Genomic DNA, 15,117 nt, shown 5'->3' on the forward strand with positions numbered 1-15,117 from the left:
GGAATAGCACAAGAAGACATTTTTTAACATGGAAAACACACAACAAGGCTGGCAAATGTGTCTACTTTGTCACTGCAGAAGAAATAAGGCAGTTAAGTGAATTCTGAAGCTCAATGGGGGTCCAACCTAGCACCAGAAAGGTGTTCCTAAACAAGTGGTCAGTGATGTCAGTCTAAATGTACATCCCACAGAAACAGAGACTGTTAGAAAAAAAGAAAAATATAAACATTAATATAATTTTGTGCAGCTGGTCTGCTCTGTTTTAGCCTGATCCCGTCAGATCTCAGAAGCTGAGCAGTGCAGTGTCTGGTTTGTACTTGGATGGGAGACCTCTTTGGAACACCCCCGGCTGTGTGTGTTTCTCCGGGTAAAACTGGGGTGTGATCAGCAGGGCATCCAACATAAAACCTGTGCCAAATTACTCTTTCCCCCCACCCTAACCATAACCACCATGACCCCCCCACCCCACCCCCACCCAGCTACATTTTTAATTTCGTGCAGCCATCACGGAATGAATTATAATGAATTTGTGCTGCCCTGACAAAAATGAGGCAGTTTCTGTCACAATATCACAAACCAATAGATTAATGTATATTTCATGCTGCTGAATCATGACATGCCGTGAGACTGGGTTGACCAAATACCAATGCGGATCTGACTGTATTCGCTGTGGCGACCCTGGACAATAACTGAACTGACAACAACAACAAACATTAATAAAATGTTGCACTTCACAGTAAAATGATGCCTCCCCCCCCCCACATTTCATAGTGGAGTGATTTGCTCTGCTGGGGGATGAGGTGGGGGGGGGGGGGTTCTATTGAAGTGTTGCATCTACAAGCGTTTACATTCAAGGCACTTCTGCTTTTATCTGTACTCTGAGCCCAGGATAATACAGACAGGACTCGCTGTCTTATTTGCCCCTCTTTAGGCACTTTGGCTCCTCGCCTATCTGGCGCTGACCTGGAAATGAAAAAGTGCGGCGTTAGGACTCTGCAGAGACGGCAGAGCTGTGCCCCCGTGTCTCTGAAAGAGCGGATCTTTAATACCGCTTTTCCTCGCCTCAGCTGTCAATCTGCTCTCCCTCCAACCGATAACTGGCTGCTCTTCCTTCCTCCTAATTGTGTTTCTTAAGCTTAAGTTTGTCATAACATATTGCTGCATGACAAGTCGGTGGCTGTGAGCGCAGGCCGCCTTGGCTGCTGTGACAGCTTGCTGCTTGCCAAGCTTATGCCTCAGATCCCTCGAGTAGTGAAATAGATTTTTGTTCTTGATCTTTGTCCATATTTTAACAGCATATTTCGCAGGCACCAACAAAAAGCCTACTCCATCATCCACGCCTGGCGCAGCGGTTCATCAGAGGTACAACACCTACACAGCAATACTGTACTGACATGTAACAAACTGCTTCTATTAATAACACATTAGAATATATGGATAAATAGGAATAAATCAATCATTTAATGTGTCTTTCTGAATTGGCAGTGCATGCCGCTCTCCATACACAATTCATCACATTTACCACATAATCACTTGCTGAAATATGAGCATTATAAAGACGCATGCCGATGTCACAAGTGCCAGTAGAAATAATGGCATAAAACAAAGAGATCCCCCCAAAAATAATGATGACTCTGAACAATGAGGACGTACTGTATTAATAAATTGGAAACAAATAACAAAACATTTTAGATTTATGCCACTTGGTTTGTGTCACATTTAGTTCACTCAGATCCTGATTGACTGTATATTATTATTCCGTTTGCCCCTAACAATCAGTCCGCCCTGCCTTCACTGCACATGCGTCATTAGCCGCGGTTCACGGATTAACGCATCGTTTCTGCTTAAAACTGCACTCCAGTCATCATCTGGAAATAATGAATAAAGTGTCTGTCAGTCTGTCTGTCTGTCTGTCTGTCTGTCTGTCTGTCTATCTATCTATCTATCTATCTATCTATCTATCTATCTATCTATCTATCTATCTATCTATCTATCTATCTATCTATCTATCTATCTATCTATCTATCTATCTATCTATCTATCTATCTATGCGATAGATATCTGAAGCTTTTGTACAAGAATCATTTTCACATAAATTCAGCATTTCATCATAAAAGACGAAGGAAGAGATTAGAGCGCCGCAGCTACACAAGCTGCTGGCTGATGCGTTCATTGTGCGCTGGTCATTTCAAAGCATCACAGAGTATCGCCTTGTTTCTGCTTAAAACCGACTTTAGAATGATTTGAGAGGTTTTACCTTTATCATCTGATGGTTAATAACCCCATTAATCCATTTGATCACTTTGGGTGAAGAGACTCTGTCTTAGACGAGCAGCTGAGCTCCGAAATGACGCATGCGCAGTGGAGTGGGGGCAGACAAATTTTTAGGGGTGGACCTGTCTGTCTGCGACACCGGGTTGATTTTGGGCCAAGTGTCTCAAAAATAATAAATTGAAGTCAAGTTTATGCACCACTTTTCACAAGTTGTTATAAGGTTCTTGGCATTATGAGGAAACACAAAACATAAACCAAATTAAAAATAACTGTGGAACAATTACAATTTTTAAATCAATTTATTTACTGTATATAGCGCCAAATCACAACAAACAGTTGCCCCAAGGCGCTTTATATTGTAAGGCAAAAGCCATACAATAATTACAGAAAAACCCCAACGGTCAAAACGACCCCCTGTGAGCAAGCACTTGGCGACAGTGGGAAGGAAAAACTCCCTTTTAACAGGAAGAAACCTCTAGCAGAACCAGGCTCAGGGAGGGGCAGTCTTCTGCTGGGACTGGTTGGGGCTGAGGGGAGAGAATCAGGAAAAAGACATGACTGCACACAAGCATTGTTAACTTTTTCCTGTGGTGAGTAGGACACACATAGGATTAATGGGGTGACGCAGTGAGTCAGTGAGTCATTGGGTCTGCAAAACATCTGTAACATCCATAGAAGCTACTGCATATTCAGATCTTTTTCTTCTATTCTAAAAACAATATTCCAGTATTACTTGTGAATAGTTATTTACATTTTGTTTTTGTGCATTTATTATTGTGTAGACTTTAAGTTGTTGACTATCATTTGCACAGCCGTCCCATCCAATCTGATTGTTGACGACACATGCACAAAAATGCCCCCTCCATCACAGTATAAAAATATCCCATATCAGGCGCTGTCCTGCAGCGCGCTGGCGATCCAACGGGTCAGCGCAGAGCACAGCTGTCCCGTCCACTCAGTGTGCTGCACACATCACTGTGCCGTGCTGTGTCCAAGAGCACAGTGCTGACAGTCCGTCATGTGTGGAAGATGCATGCCCATCCTTCCTCCGCTATGTCCTGTTCAGAGGTCAGTGCCTGCACGGGAGTAAGTGGAAGAGCAAATTGGTGTATGAGTGGGTGAGCAAGTAGTTGACAGCACTCTGGCTCATACGTCCGCCAGTCTGGGCACATTATTTATGTTTCTGGGGTAGTCTGACAGCAGTCTGTGTCTCTGTACTGTTGTCTGACAACATTTGGGCTGCAGTTGTGTGGGTGAGCACGACTCAGTCTGGACTGGATCCACCCACCTTCCACGTGGTCGTCTGGTGGTCCTACAAGGCTGTCTGAATGTCTGTCCCTCCCGACTGCACCTCAAGGTTTGGGTTTTTTCCCTTTCCGCCTGATTCCTGCACATTCTTGCTATGTGTGACGGGCTTCAAAGGCTCAACTGAACAGAAGGACAGTGCTAGATCTTTCTGTCTCCTGAGTGGTAACACTGGCCTCCTGATTAGGCCTGATTCCAGTTTTGTTTGTTTGTTTGGTTTTTTTTTCGTTTGAGATATTTTTGCTGATTCTACTTGTTGTGTTTGCCTTTTTGCGCAGTCCGCAGCCACCACCAGCTCCATTGGCCTGCCTGGCTTGCTGCACGTGCAACCTGTCCTCCAGTGCGTTCACCTCCTGGTTTCTATCACATTCACATATCCTCAGCAGCATAAAAATAAACTGTTCTTTACCATTATTACCTCATTGAATTTGAGTCTGTTTCAGGTCCCGGTGTTGCCGACTGGTCGGTCCCCCTAAAAATCGGTCTCCCTTGATGACTCGGCTCATGGATTATGACCTTGTTTCTACTTCAAACTGCACTCCAGTCATCATCGATCTCAGTGACAGATATCTGAAGATTTAGTACAACAATCATTTCCACATAAATTCACCATTATTTCATCATAAAAGGCAGCGGAAGCGATCAGCGTGCCGCGGCTAAATGAGCTGCTAGCTGATGATGTATTCACTGCGTGTCAGACATTTCAAAGCATCATGGAATTTCGCCTGTTTCTGTTTAAAACAGCCTAATTTCTGTTGTGTGGGCCGCTGAAGAGGAGGTACTGCTGGCCCAACACCAGAGGGCACCCTGCCTGAAGGCAGGCTTCAGGCACCAGAGGGCGCAGCCACCTCCCTGGAACACTGACAGTGACAGCTGCCACTCATCAATCCTCATCATCATCCTCCTATAAAGGCCGGACAGCAACTCCACCTCCCTGCCGAGAAATCAGCTTACCCGACAGGTAAACTCTCAGCCGATCAGTGCCGCACGCGCACAATTTACAGCTAAACTTGTCAGTTGTAACGTCTTTGCATCTGAGGTCATAGTTGTAATGTTCTTGCATCTGAGTGTTTGCAGCTTTATCCTTTTGGTATACACACAGCTGGTTGCTGAGTTTGTGGACGTAGGGAGGAGTCGGCGTTCCCGCTCCTCTATCCAAAACTCGAGTGTTACATAAGGATCTGCACGTAGTCTGATTAACTGAGTTCAGGAGGTGGAGGTTTTTCCACCAGAAGGAACTGTGCTTGAGACTGTTTACTGGGTGTTTCACACACCCACATAAATTGTTTGTGCTTCCTGCCAGCAGTACCCGATCCGGCAGCTGGAGGCAGTGGCCACCTGGGGACTCAGGACTTGGCGGCTCCGGTGTGTTGCAGGTCTCCGTTGGCAGTGGAAATCGTGTGGGGCCCGGCTCTTCTCTGGACAGGCGTCTCCTATCCTCGAGCCTGCCCACACGTCACCTGTTGTTCAATTGACTGTTACCTAAAGTTGTATCTGTATTCCGTTGTGCACATTTTCACAACATTAAATTGTTACCTTTTTGGCATTTTCATTGTCCGTTCATTTGCGCCCCCTGTTGTGGGTCCGTGTCACTACACTTTCCCAACAAATTTCTGCTTATAACTGACTTTAGAATGATTTAAGAGGTTTTATCTTCATCATGTCCCATCATCAATCTTCTTCTTTGTCTTTCGGCTGTTCCCGTTAGGGGTCTCCACAGCAGATCAATCGTTTCCATCTCACCCTGTCCTCTGTATCTTCCTCTGTCACACCAACCACCTGCACGTCCTCCTTCAACACATCCATAAACCTCCTCTTTGGCCTCCCTCTTCTCCTCCTGTTTGGTGGCTCCATCCTCAGCATCCTTCTCCCTATATACCCTGGGTCCCTCCACTGCACATGTCCAAACCATCTCAATCGCACCTCTCTGAATTTGTCTCCAAACCGTCCCACCTGAGCTGTCCCTCTGATATGTTTATTCCAAATCTTTTCCTTCTTGTTATTCCCAGAGAGAGTCTCAACATCTTCAGCTCTGCCACCTCCAGCTCTGCCTCCTGTCTTTTTGTTAGTGCCACCGTCTCTAAGCCGTACAACATAGCTGGTCTCACTACTGTCTTGTAAACTTTCCCCTTCACTCTTGCTGATATTCTTCGGTCGCAAATCACTCCTGCCACCTTTCTCCACCCACTCAAATCAAATTCAAAATCAAATTTATTAATTTATATAGCGCCAATTCACGATAAAATCGTCTCAAGGCACTTCACACAACATAAAAAACAATTAAAAATTTAAAACACAATAAAAACGACCATAAAAGAAAGACAACCATAGAAGAATACAAGAATAAGAACACCACTCCACCCTGCCTGCACTCTCTTCTTCACCTCTTTACCACACTCTCCATTACTTTGAACAGTTTGTTGTGTGCTGGGGTGTTTGGCTGGCTTGGTTTCTGTTTTTCCCACCAGGTGGTATGCATTCAGGACTGAGTGGCTGAGCATTAGGACCTCACCCTGAACACCTGAGGCTTGTTTTCATGTGCAGGTCATCAGGACTCACAGCTGTGGTGTATTTTGTCTTGATCAGAGATTGCTGCACTTAAACCTTGAATGCACAGTGTGTGATTGCCAGAGACTCTACCTTGTGAGCAGACGTGTGAGATCGACGTCAGGAGAACAATCTCACCATTACGGACGCAGAGACCGCTCCAGGTTTGACGCCACAGTCTGTGAAGGAGGATTGGGTGAGGTCTCACGCTCTTCAGCACACTTCCTGAGGTAATTTGGTTTTGGTGACTTTTATGAAGTAATGACAGTGGATTTGGTGTCCCTCACACCTTGTGTTATTGAGCTGTCACGTTATGCTAATTGTCTAATCAGCTTCTGCTGCAGTGGAGATTTGAACTGAGTTGTTCCGTGCCTGCAGGGTGAGAAGCTGATATATATTTAAGCCAGGAAGTGTTTGCTGATTGTGCACCTTTTGAGCTGTGTCTCTCTGGGTGGAGAGTGTTGGACTCACCTCATGTTTTCTTTCTTCACAGACTCGGTTTGTCGCGGCCACCTGGGGAGTGTCGGCGGGGTCCCTGGGTCCGAACTGCTGTGGCTCCGGACCGTTTGTGCTGCTGAGAGCGCGTCATGTTTTCACCTCACCAGACCGCGGACATTTTTGGTTGTTTATCACTGCACTCATTATGATTATTAAATTCTGTTATCTTTTGAACCGTGCTCTGCTTATTTTATGTTGGGTCCTGTCAAACGCTGGGTCGGTGCTCCGACCGCGTCCGACACATAACACAGTTGACCCCAAATATTTAACCCCTTAATGCCCATCGTCGCATATATGCTACAATCTCTGACTCAAATATGCAACTTACCAAATTGACCTGTATGCCGGTTGTCGCAAATTTGCAACATACCATCATTATTATTATAACATTATAACATAAAGTCATTACCAGAATACCCAATATTACTATCTAGTTTTTATGCAAAAGTGAAATTAATAATCTCAACATTATTTACCATCTACTTAAAGGCAAAAACGCACACAAAACATTTTTTTATATACAGCTATATAAATTCGGGCGTTAAGGGGTTAAACTCATCTACTTTCACCACTTCTACTCCTTGTAACTGCACTTTTCCACTGGGCTCCCTCCCATTCACACACATGTACTCAGTCTTGCTTCTACTGAGTTTCATTCCCCTTCTCTCCAAAGCATATCTCCACCTCTCCAGACTAGACTCAACTTGCTCTCTACTCTCACTACAGATCACAATGTCATCTGCAAACATCATAGTTCATGGGGACTCCTGTCTGATCTCATCCGTCAACCTGTCCATAACCACTGCAAACAAGAAAGGGCTCAGAGCTGATCCTTGGTGTAATCCCACCTCCACCGTGAATGAGTCTGTCATTCCGACTGTGCATCTCACCGCTGTCACACTATTCTTGTACATGTCTTGCACTACCCTAACATACTTTTCTGCCACTCCAGACTTCCTCATACAATACCACAGCTCTTCTCTTGGCACCCTGTCATAAGCTTTTTCTAAGTCCACAAACACACAATGTAACTTTTTCTGGCCTTCTCTGTACTTCTCCAACAGTATTCTCAGAGCAAAGATTGCATCTGTAGTGCTCTTTCTCGGCATGAAACCATAGTGCTGCTCACAGATCTTCACCTGTTTTCTAAGCCTAGCTTCTACTTCTACTACTCTGTGGCTGATCAACTTTATGCCTCTGTAGTTATTGCAGCTCTGCACATCACCCTTGTTCTTAAAAATAGGAACCAGCACACTTTGTCTCCGCTCCTCAGGCATCCTCTCACTTTCCAAGATTTTATTAAACAATCTGGTTAGAAACTCTACTGCCATCTCTCCTAGACATTTCCATGCCTCCACTGGAATGTCATCTGGACCAACTGTCTTTCCACTCTTCATCTTCTTCATAGCAGCCCTCACTTCTTCCTTACTAATCTCTTGCACTTCCTGATTTACTCTCACCACATCATCCAGCTTTTTCTCTTGCTCATTTTCTTTATTCATTAGCTCTTCAAAATATTCCCTCCACCTTCTCAGCACACACTCCTCACTTGTCAGCACATTACCATGTGCATCTTTTACCACCCTAACCTGCTGCACATCCTTTCCAGCTCTGTCCCTTTGTCTGGCCAATCGGTACAAGTCCTTTTCTCCTTCCTTACTATTCAACGTCTTGTACAGCTCGCAATATGCCTTTTCCTTTGCTTTTGCCACTTCTCTTTTCGCCTTACACCGCATCTCCTTATACTCCCATCTGCTTTCTTCATCTCTACGACTATCCCAAAATTTTTGTCACCAACCTCTTTCTCCTTATGCTTTCCTGGACCACTTCATTCCACCACCAAGTCTCCTTGTCTTCCTTCCACTGTCCAGATGTCATACCCAGTACTGTCCTAGCTGTCTCCCTCACCACATCTGCAGTACTTTTCCAGTTGTCCAAACTTGCTTCCCCTCCAACCAGTGCTTCTCTCACCTGCTCGCTAAATTTCACACAACAGTCTTCCTCCTTCAGCTTCCACCATCTGAGCACGGGCCGAGGAGGAGGATTAGCAGCAATCTTCCATTCCAGCTTATTAATTAATCAAAAACCCAGACAGAGCTTTAATTAATTTGAAAGCTTGTCTCTTAGTCTTGTCCATCCAAATTGGAAGTCCCAAAAACCAGTTTTATTTGTTATTATCTATCGTCCACCTGGTCGTTACTGTGAGTTTCTCTGTGAATTTTCAGACCTTTTGTCTGACTTAGTGCTTAGCTCAGATAAGATAATTATAGTGGGCGATTTTAACATCCACACAGATGCTGAGAATGACAGCCTCAACACTGCATTTAATCTATTATTAGACTCTATTGGCTTTGCTCAAAAAGTAAATGAGTCCACCCACCACTTTAATCATATCTTAGATCTTGTTCTGACTTATGGTATGGAAATAGAAGACTTAACAGTATTCCCTGAAAACTCCCTTCTGTCTGATCATTTCTTAATAACATTTACATTTACTCTGATGGACTACCCAGCAGTGGGGAATAAGTTTCATTACACTAGAAGTCTTTCAGAAAGCGCTGTAACTAGGTTTAAGGATATGATTCCTTCTTTATGTTCTCTAATGCCATATACCAACACAGTGCAGAGTAGCTACCTAAACTCTGTAAGGGAGATAGAGTATCTCGTCAATAGTTTTACATCCTCATTGAAGACAACTTTGGATGCTGTAGCTCCTCTGAAAAAGAGAGCTTTAAATCAGAAGTGCCTGACTCCGTGGTATAACTCACAAACTCGCAGCTTAAAGCAGATAACCCGTAAGTTGGAGAGGAAATGGTGTCTCACTAATTTAGAAGATCTTCACTTAGCCTGGAAAAAGAGTCTGTTGCTCTATAAAAAAGCCCTCCGTAAAGCTAGGACATCTTTCTACTCATCACTAATTGAAGAAAATAAGAACAACCCCAGGTTTCTTTTCAGCACTGTAGCCAGGCTGACAAAGAGTCAGAGCTCTATTGAGCTGAGTATTCCATTAACTTTAACTAGTAATGACTTCATGACTTTCTTTGCTAACAAAATTTTAACTATTAGAGAAAAAATTACTCATAACTATCCCAAAGACGTATCGTTATCTTTGGCTGCTTTCAGTGATGCCGGTATTTGGTTAGACTCTTTCTCTCCGATTGTTCTGTCTGAGGTATTTTCATTAGTTACTTCATCCAAACCATCAACATGTTTATTAGACCCCATTCCTACCAGGCTGCTCAAGGAAGCCCTACCATTATTTAATGCTTCGATCTTAAATATGATCAATCTATCTTTGTTAGTTGGCTATGTACCACAGGCTTTTAAGGTGGCAGTAATTAAACCATTACTTAAAAAGCCATCACTTGACCCAGCTATCTTAGCTAATTATAGGCCAATCTCCAACCTTCCTTTTCTCTCAAAAATTCTTGAAAGGGTAGTTGTAAAACAGCTAACTGATCATCTGCAGAGGAATGGTCTATTTGAAGAGTTTCAGTCAGGTTTTAGAATTCATCATAGTACAGAAACAGCATTAGTGAAGGTTACAAATGATCTTCTTATGGCCTCGGACAGTGGACTCGTCTCTGTGCTTGTTCTGTTGGACCTCAGTGCTGCTTTTGATACTGTTGACCATAAAATTTTATTACAGAGATTAGAGCATGCCATAGGTATTAAAGGCACTGCGCTGCGGTGGTTTGAATCATATTTGTCTAATAGATTACAATTTGTTCATGTAAATGGGGAATCTTCTTCACAGACTAAAGTTAATTATGGAGTTCCACAAGGTTCTGTGCTAGGACCAATTTTATTCACTTTATACATGCTTCCCTTAGGCAGTATTATTAGACGGTATTGCTTAAATTTTCATTGTTACGCAGATGATACCCAGCTTTATCTATCCATGAAGCCAGAGGACACACACCAATTAGCTAAACTGCAGGATTGTCTTACAGACATAAAGACATGGATGACCTCTAATTTCCTGCTTTTAAACTCAGATAAAACTGAAGTTATTGTACTTGGCCCCACAAATCTTAGAAACATGGTGTCTAACCAGATCCTTACTCTGGATGGCATTACCCTGACCTCTAGTAATACTGTGAGAAATCTTGGAGTCATTTTTGATCAGGATATGTCATTCAAAGCGCATATTAAACAAATATGTAGGACTGCTTTTTTGCATTTACGCAATATCTCTAAAATCAGAAAGGTCTTGTCTCAGAGTGATGCTGAAAAACTAATTCATGCATTTATTTCCTCTAGGCTGGACTATTGTAATTCATTATTATCAGGTTGTCCTAAAAGTTCCCTAAAAAGCCTTCAGTTAATTCAAAATGCTGCAGCTAGAGTACTGACGGGGACTAGAAGGAGAGAGCATATCTCACCCATATTGGCCTCTCTTCATTGGCTTCCTGTTAATTCTAGAATAGAATTTAAAATTCTTCTTCTTACTTATAAGGTTTTGAATAATCAGGTCCCATCTTATCTTAGGGACCTCGTAGTACCATATCACCCCAATAGAGCGCTTCGCTCTCAGACTGCAGGCTTACTTGTAGTTCCTAGGGTTTGTAAGAGTAGAATGGGAGGCAGAGCCTTCAGCTTTCAGGCTCCTCTCCTGTGGAACCAGCTCCCAATTCAGATCAGGGAGACAGACACCCTCTCTACTTTTAAGATTAGGCTTAAAACTTTCCTTTTTGCTAACGCTTATAGTTAGGGCTGGATCAGGTGACCCTGAACCATCCCTTAGTTATGCTGCTATAGACGTAGACTGCTGGGGGGTTCCCATGATGCACTGTGTAGAAGAATTTTTAGGTCCATATTTGAACTGTGATGAACTATCAAGTGTCCTGATCCGAACTGTATGTCCTCTGGTTGAACTAGCAGGTGTTCAACCCAAAAAAAAGGGCTCTATTAGTCATTCAGTCTGTCAGGGGCTTTCCAAGGCCTCTTAGGTGCTTTCCCGCAGGCCACGTGCAGGGGCCTCAGGCCAGCTGCACGTGTGGCTGAGGCCGCGTGCGGGGGGGGGCCTCAGGCCAGCTGCACCTGTGGCTGAAGGTCTTTTAAAAAAATCAGTTGTAAATCCTTCATGTTTTAATGGGGGCGTTTGTCACATTGAAATAATGGCCTAACACCTGCTTAGGGTTCACTAGAGGACGCTTCCAATAGAAAACCATGTCTTGGGAATGAAATAAATAAAAAAGTCGAAGGAGGAGCGATGCCCGCGGGTCTCCAATAAATAGACGAGCGCGGTTGTCATATTCAGTCTCTCTAGAGGACTCAGTTTGTCTAAGCTTTGTGTCGAAGGCTTAAATAAACTTAAAAACTCTGTGCATTTTATCTTGCTTAAGGCTGAATTATTCTAAAGTGTTGTGTCCTTTTTCTAGCATATCACTTGCAATTAGTTTGTGTTATCTAAAAGACGACATCCTGAGAAGACCAAAAAGACGAGCCGCGACAGAACTTGGCGAGCCAGCTTCAGGAGGGTCCAGGGGCATTCCGGCAGCCTGGGGCAGTCCAGCTCATCCCTCCAGACCGTAAATAACAGTGATCACGACTAAAAGGTAAGCAGAAACCTTTTATAATTTCTGCACGATCTGGAGGAGTGAGTCGGGATTTCCGCCCAGGTTGACAGGTGATATTTTTTAATTGCCTCTTACCCAAAAGAACCTGGACTAAGAAAATTGATAAGAGACTAAAAAAAGATAAGATTGAAAATTATCAGGCCTTGTAGATAAAATGCTCAGAAGGTGTGTGTGTTCCCGGGAAAAAGAATGTCTGTGTGAGTGAAAGGTCAGGAATGTTCATGAACTCTGGTGCGGAAAGAGTGCGTGAAGAACTAACCTGGATGCTTGGGGAATAATTGGTGTTGAAATTCGTTACTAACGTGCCGGCTGATAGCATGCGCTGTTAATTTAGGGGAGTATACTGACAAATAGATACAAGAAGAGATACAATAGATACAAAAAGAGTTTAACAGAGAATACGTGCAGAGGAAGCACAAGATAAGCGCCTGAGGGGGCGCAGTAGAAATACCGTACATGATAAAGAGATTTAAAGAGGAAAGTGCAAAGTGGCACAGCTGACAGTAAGTAAAAGAGCTCAATAAAGGACGTCATTTTTTAAGAAAAGAGAAAAACTATAAAAACTAATAAAATAAATAGAGAGTTAGTGCAGAATACATGAGAATTAATGAAGCAGAAAATAGTGCAGTAAGGCACCAAATACACGCTTGTGGGGCGTGGGAGAAGAATAAGTAATTAAGTACACAGTAATATGAGTTTTTTATAAGAAAAGAAAAAGAGAGTATTTTCAGTGCAAAGGCACATTAAGCTCACGAGGAGCTCAGTAAGTGAAAAAAAAAAAGGTAGAAGAAAGTGCAGAAAGGCACAGGATACGCACGCGAGGCGCGGTAAGGCGTAGAAATAAATGAAATATTGTATGCTCAGAAAGGAGCTTGTGAAAATAATATAGTAAGCACAGGATATGCACGCGAGGCGCGGTAAGGCGTAGAAGTAAATGAAATATTGTATGCTCAGAAAGGAGCTGGTGAAAAATAATATATTAAGCACAGGATACGCACGCGAGGCGCGGTAAGGCATAGAAGTAAATGAAATATTGTACGCTCAAAGAGGGCTTGTAAAAAAGTAATATATGAAGTTGCTGACAGCGCCGGAGAAGCTGTCTAACGTGAAGAAGAGATACATGCTTAAACAGAACACATTGGTGTTAAGTGAATAAAAAGGTTGTTTAAAGCCGCGGAGTGAAAAGTGGCAGAAGTCTAGATAGAGATATATAGAAAGTTGTTTTTAATAATTTTTGTGTATAAAGCTTTTGAAGATTGGTGTGTGGGAGAGTGGAGAGTAATCTGTGTAAAGCTGTGAGGGCTTGCAAGCTGGCTGACATACAAGATTAATGTGAAAGAGTACGAGGGGGAGGTATTTAGACCCAACAGGAGGACTTGGGAGGGGCATGACAGGCAGAGAGGAAAGTGTGAAACAGAGACAGTGAAGAAAAAGACAGGAGAAGAGTGCTATGTAAATACAGAAAAGGTAGATATTATTTCAAAGAGAGAAAACTAATAAACAAACATAGCAGAAAAAGACGAGAAGCAGAAAGTTAAAAAATTAGAAGGAAAATAGAAAGTCGAGAGCAAAGACATTAGGAAGTGTTAGGGTTGTAAGAGGATTAAATAAATAAAATTGGTTATAAATCAAAAGAGTTAAAGCTTAGATTATAGTGAAAAAGCTGACAGACTGATCAATGCTTGGGACAGTCTTTGATGGGAGACTTAAGTGATGATGAAATAATACTCCCAGAACATTACTTGACTGACGGAGACATCGAAACCCAGGGAATCAGGACACATTTTTGGCTGGAAAGGACCTATTTTGACAGGGTAGGAGCAGAACATTGGCAGGACGAACAAGAGATCAATCAGAAATTATGGCAGATTACTAAGGTAATCAATCTGAAGCAAAAGAAAGAACAATTCCCTCTAATTAATTGGGAGCTGCTGATAAGACGTCTGTGGCATCAGGGTTTAACCCCGTGGCTGGAGCTGCTTTGTGCTGACCCTAATAAAGAACTTAGCATACCATTAAATCATTTAGTAACACTACCAACCGATCCAGATGAAGAACTGTTTCCTAGGTTGACTCTGACTGTGGTCCCAAGGAAGGTTCGGTGGGAAACAGGTAAATTTTCATATTTAGTTAAAGAAAAAGAAGACGGGCATAACAGTTGGAAATTTAATCCTTTTAAGGGTTTAAAATACAAAACAGGTGTTACAGCCAGCAAGTTATTGGTCTGGATCAGGACAGCCCCTGAGGGACTACCAGAACACCATAGAAACACCTCACATAGCGTTTGTCAGGGTTACATGGGTAACGCTCAAGGTCAAGGTCGGGAAAGTACCCCGCTAGACTTAGTACTAAGAAAATATCCAGGAAAACGCACTAAGGCCAACCAATGTATGAGAAAGTGGCACAAAAGGTCACATGGGGGCAGGCAATGGCCTTTGGTGGGATCATTTGATCCGGTGATGTGTGAAGCAGTTGCGGTAGAAATACAGAAAAAAGAAATTAAAGATCAGCAGAAGAACGTAAAAAACAACAAAAAACGCACTGAAGAAAAATAAGTTTTGGCCTTGTTCAAGCAGGAAGCACAGAGGCTACAGCAGAAAAGAGAAAAAATGACAGAGGAAAGATCCAAAGAGACTAAAGCCAGTGCACCGAGCTGGGAATCAGAGCCACCCCCATATAAACGTCATGATATGGGAAAGACAGCTGGACAATTTGTATTAGGAACTCGTGAAGAGGACCAAGGCATGGATGTGGAGGGCAAATTCACACTGACACTAAAAGCTCGAGAGCCACAAGGAGACAGGTCCTCAGTCTGTCAAATGGATCATACAAGGTCTCCAAGTCCGAAAGTAAGTGGTCGCTCACCACGACCAGCAGGGGGGGGCCACAAATAACAGTGACATGGAGGCAG

This window comes from Thalassophryne amazonica, chromosome 2 (genome assembly GCF_902500255.1).
Source record: "Thalassophryne amazonica chromosome 2, fThaAma1.1, whole genome shotgun sequence".
Taxonomy (NCBI): domain Eukaryota; kingdom Metazoa; phylum Chordata; class Actinopteri; order Batrachoidiformes; family Batrachoididae; genus Thalassophryne; species Thalassophryne amazonica.